Here is a 5355-nt window from a genome sequence, read left to right as displayed (position 1 = left end):
GCGGTTCAACGCAATTGACTCCGCAGGAAATCAACAGCTTGTATCTCGAGGTAATTTTTGTATTTTAAATAATATAACATGTTAGAGTTTAAATATTATTTACATATTGTTTTGAAGGTCGTTCCTCCCGATGCGAAAGGTCGGATTTACGGGATTGGTGCGTTGGCGAGTCAGCTCGGGGGTGGTGACGCATCTTCGTCGTCTGTGGTACGTCATGTATCTCTGACGCGTGAAGTCGAGGAGCTGAAGAGAAAACACGAGGAGACTTCTGCGGAACTTGTAGCTGCTCGGGAGAAGATTGCTCAGTTTGATGCAGCTCAGGCGAAGATCGCTCGGTTAGAGGAGATGATGCAACGTTTTATGCCTCCGACCGATTCCGCCGGTTCGTCTGCTCCGAGTCCCGCCGTCAATCCCGATCCATCGGTTCAACCAGACGAGCAACATCCCCAAAATCTCGATGATTTTCCGGACAATTTATTTCGTTAGATTTCAGTTTTGTAATATATAAAACAATTTCGGTTTTTTTTTCAATTTGTAATATATAAAACAATTTTCAAATGTATAATTATTTTTTAAAACGATTTTTTTATTTTTTTTCGAAAAAAATTTCTTCTGCGACGGAATAATCCGTCGCATACGGAATAATCCGACGGATATCTTCCGTCGCTCTTCGTAGCTGCGACGGAACTATCCGTCGTTATAAGCCGTCGCTAATTTGCGACTATTATCTGACCAATCCTCCCGTCCCTCTTTGCGACTATTATGCGATAGATGATCCGTCGCATTATCCGACGGAATTACGACGGAGATTCCGTCGGTGAGAGCGACGACTGAACGACGGAATTTCCGTCGCGTTTACCATGGAAAAACGACGGAGTTTTCGTCGGTCATATCGACTAGATTGCGACGGTTAGTCCGTCGCGTTTACCGGTGGAATATTCCGTCGCTAAAAAACGACTGACTTACGATGGGTTTTTCCGTCGCAAATATGCGACGGATGCACGATCGGGATGTGTTTGCGACAACCATTAACGGACGGAACTTATTCCGTCGATGTCCGTCGCAAACTAAAAATACCGACGGAATTTCCTGTTTCGTGCGACGGATATTTCCGTCGAAAAAATGAGTGTTTTTTGTAGTGCATTACCACGCATCGGATTACGCAGGGCATTTTCCTCGGCCAAGACAGCTGCAAAGATCCTACAATCGGGTTTCTATTGGCCAACTTTGTTCAAGGATGTCCACGCTTTTGTAAGCTCATGCGATGCTTCTCAAAGAACGGGTAACATCTCGCAGAAAAATGAAGCGCCGCAGAACTTTATATTGGAGGTGGAACCATTTGACGTCTGGGGAATAGACTTTATGGGGTCGTTTCCATCATCTTGCGGCAACCTATATATTTTTGTGGCAGTAGACTATGTGACAAAATGGGTGAAGGTACTTGCTAGTCCGAAGAATGATTCAAACACTGTGTCACGGATGTTCAAAAGAGTCATATTTCCTCGATTTGGAGTCCCAAAAGTAGTGATAAGTGATGGAGGAGCACACTTTGTTAATAGAGTGATTCAGGGCATATTGACTAAATATGGTGTTCACCATAGAGTAGCCACTCCCTACCATCCCCAAACGAGCGGTCAATTAGAAGTCTCTAACTGAGAGATCAAACAAATTTTGGAGAAAACAGTGGCCAAGTCAAAAAAGGACTGGGCTTTGAAGCTTGAGGATGCGGTTTGGAGCATAAGGCATATTGGGCGATTAAGACGTTGAATTTCGACTGGAAAACCGCAGCGGAAAAACGAGTGCTAGAGCTCCATCACCTAGAGGAAATTCGCTTGGACGCATATGAAAACGCACGGATTTACAAGGAGCGGGCCAAGAAGTGGCACGACCGGCACATCCTCAATCAAAACTTCTAACAAGGTGACCTCGTTCTTTTATTTAATTCTCGACTAAAACTTTTTCCAGGAATACTGAAATCAAGGTGGTCGGGACCGTTCATCATAAAGAACGTTACCTCTCATGGACGGTAGAACTCGACAACGGAAAAGGCGGAACTTTCGTGGTCAACACTCAAAGACTCAAGCCATACAATCCAGGGAGTATTAGACCAGAAGGAGGTACCTCTGTACTCTCCCTCTCTTTAATTGATTGAACCGCATTTCTGTCTAGCTACGACCTTAACTAGCAACCCGGTTCATACCGGGATGTACATTCTTCACCTTCTTTGTTTCTTTTCTCTTTTCTTAATCAAACCTCCAAAATCCCCTCGTAACAACCTCTTTGATCAGATACAACACGAGCGCGAGGAAAGATCTGTTTTGCGTCGAAAAACAGGGGAAGCGGGCGGTCGCTCATTTTATGAGCGACCAGCTCATCAGAAAGAGAAAAAAGGGGAACGAGCGGTCGCCCATTTTTTGGGCGACCAACTCGTTTCTTCTGCGTAAAATTACAAAGTGAACGAGCGGTCGCCCATTTTTCGGGCGCCCCGCTCGCTTCTTCTGCGCAAAATGAAGAAAAGAACGAGCGGTCGCCCATAAAACGAGCGACCGCCCGTATAAAAAAACGAAAAAAGGACACAAAAGAGAGAGGGTATCGAGACCCCACCCTCTCTCTCACACTCTCTTTCGACCGCAACTCCTCCCCTTTCCTCCCTCACTTCGGCAAAATCTCTCTCTCCTTTTCGGTCGAACCGCCGCCGCCACTCGCCGTTGTCCGTCCTCCGTCGTCTCGTCACTTCACCGCCGAGCAAGCACTCTCTCTCTCGCGAAAAACCTCCTCTCTAATGTAAGCCCTAATTTCTCTTTCTCTTTCCAAATCTTAGACCTAGGGCTTGCTTGGTCGAAATAGGGCTACATTCTTACGTGGATTAGTCGAAATTTGCATGGGTTAGGAAGATTAGGCCAGAAATTTCGATTCCGGCCGAAAAATTTCATGGAAACAAGCAGCGAGCGGTCGCTCGAGCGGTCGCTCGCCTACCAAGCGACCGCTTGGTTTTCGAGCGACCCGCTCGAAACCTCTGTCCAAATCCCGCAATTTCCATCCTTTCGTCCTGACCTCGTGCGACCCAAACCCTACCGTGTATTCGATGCAGATGGCTCCGAAAAGACCCCGAACAAGTGAAAATGCCAGTTCTTCTCAAGAGCGAGAAGGTTCTCAAAAAAGGGACATGCGACCCGGAACAATCACCGAAATTTTAGAGGCACCGGATGATGATCTGATAGAGGGACCGATGAAAACCGTGAAGATTGATAGGCACAACGAGGCCTATACGAAAGCTCGACACCTAAACACGATCAAACAACGGGGAAGCAAGTTTGTATGTGATCGCACCACTCGGCTGCTAGAAATTCAAGCGAACGTCGACTGCATTTTTGAGAAATTGGGCTGGGAGAGACTGTACAAAAGTGCAGAACCAACCTTCCGAAGCATCAATCGGGAGGTCCTCGCGACCTACACATGCTACTTCCCCGAGGACAATTCCATAGAGGATGCCTACATGGAATTCAGGTTGAACAAAAAATGGGTGCGGCTCAACATGTCCCAGTTTGCAGACATCCTAGGCGTCCCCAAGGGAACACACTCGCTCATACCGACGATATCCGCCTATGTGTTCCAAGAATTCTGGCATAAAATAGCCATCCGAAGATATTCCAGTTCTAAAGGCAAGATTTCTTGGATCCAGCTCCCGACGATCAGATACGCTCATCAATTCATGTCTAACTCCATATTTGCTCGTGACGAACCGGGTAAGATCCATAAGCTCGAGATGGGTTACCTATATTTGGCGCTTCAAGAATTTCACGACGGGCCATCACTCGATGATTGTGTGCGAGGAGGATGGTCGACCATGGATAGTATCAAGGGTAGCAATCCATCTGTACAACATGGCCAACACGAAGGCTAAGGATGTTAAAATATGCGTTGGAGGCATCATCATAAAGATTGGTCGGAGGGTAGACACGGGGATTACATTCTACAAAGAAGACGTCATCGATTTGCATTGCCTCCTCGACATGGACTCCCTAAAGACTCGAGGCCACGTCCGGAGGATAGGAGAGGAATGGATCTATCTGGGTGACGATGGACTCAAGCGATACTTGCGTCTGCCATGTGAGGAGATAGAGACATTCACCCACGCGACACTGCGCCTAGACTTCCTAGATACTCATCCGGCACGTACCGGAGACCGAAGAGGTCGCAGGGGAAGGCTCTTGATTTCTGATGGTGAAGAGACCTCAGCACCTATCCCCGATCCCAGGTTAGACCTTATCATCCAAAAGCTAGAGAGCTTCGATACTAGCCTCACCACCATAGAGGGTTTTGGACCTCGTCTCGCATCCATCGAAGAATCGATGGAAGATCACTTTGCCACGCTTGAAGCCACTCTCAACTGTTCTATTGAGAGTGCCCAACGCGAGATCATCCGTACGGTTGAGAAGATGATGGATGAAGATGCCTCCGGAGACGAAGATTCCCGCCACGATAGCGAGACCGATGCATCATCCACTTCCGGAGCAAGCAAGACCAGCAAGGGTAGCAAGAAGGCAGCACCATGATCTACCTTATCTTAGGACGAGTTCAACTCTGATGCTTTATTTTACCGGTGTTTTGGATCACATTTTGCTAAACCACGGCATGTTTAGGTTGTTTTGAACTATGCTTCGGATTTTAGACTCTTGGGTTGTTTTGAACTACATTTCATTGCTTGAATGCATGTCATTTCTGTTAATTCGAGCAGCGGAAACTTTCTGATCAACGAAATACTCGAAAACGAGCGAAGAAAAAAATTCAACAAACAAAACGGGCGACCCGCTCGTTTTCTCGAGCGGTCGCCCGCATAAAAAAAATGGTCGAGAAAGAGAACGAGCGGTCGCCCATTTTTTGGGCGACCCGCTCGTTTTCTCTGAGCAAAAAAATCACCTGGCCGAGCGACCGCCCATTTTTTGGGCGACCCGCTCACTCTTTCTGACCACTTTTTTCGATGATGTTTTCCGCATGTTTCAGATGGATTCCAGCAACCGTTGGAGGAGGGTATGGAAATACATTTCAGACATAATACCGGAGTTACAAGACTTCAAGCCACAAAATGCCCACTTTTCAAGTCTCGTGGATGAAATCCGAGTTGATGCCGAACAAGAACATGCGGATCCAATCCCGTTTCAACCCCAATCCAACGAGGAGACAATCCTTCTACACCAAATCCATCAGAGGGGATTAAGGCTTCAAAATTCGTATACCATTGCATTCAACCAAAGCAACTCTATGAGAGGATCGAGGGGATATTCCAACTCGCCGGATGGGAACGTCTATTCCGCGCCAATCCCCGCACCTACCATTCATTGACAACAGAATTTG

Source organism: Tarenaya hassleriana, unplaced genomic scaffold, assembly GCF_000463585.1.
Source record: "Tarenaya hassleriana unplaced genomic scaffold, ASM46358v1 Cleome40, whole genome shotgun sequence".
NCBI lineage: Eukaryota > Viridiplantae > Streptophyta > Magnoliopsida > Brassicales > Cleomaceae > Tarenaya > Tarenaya hassleriana.
The sequence above is the reverse complement of the archived record's forward strand: the minus strand, read 5'-3'. Positions refer to the sequence as shown.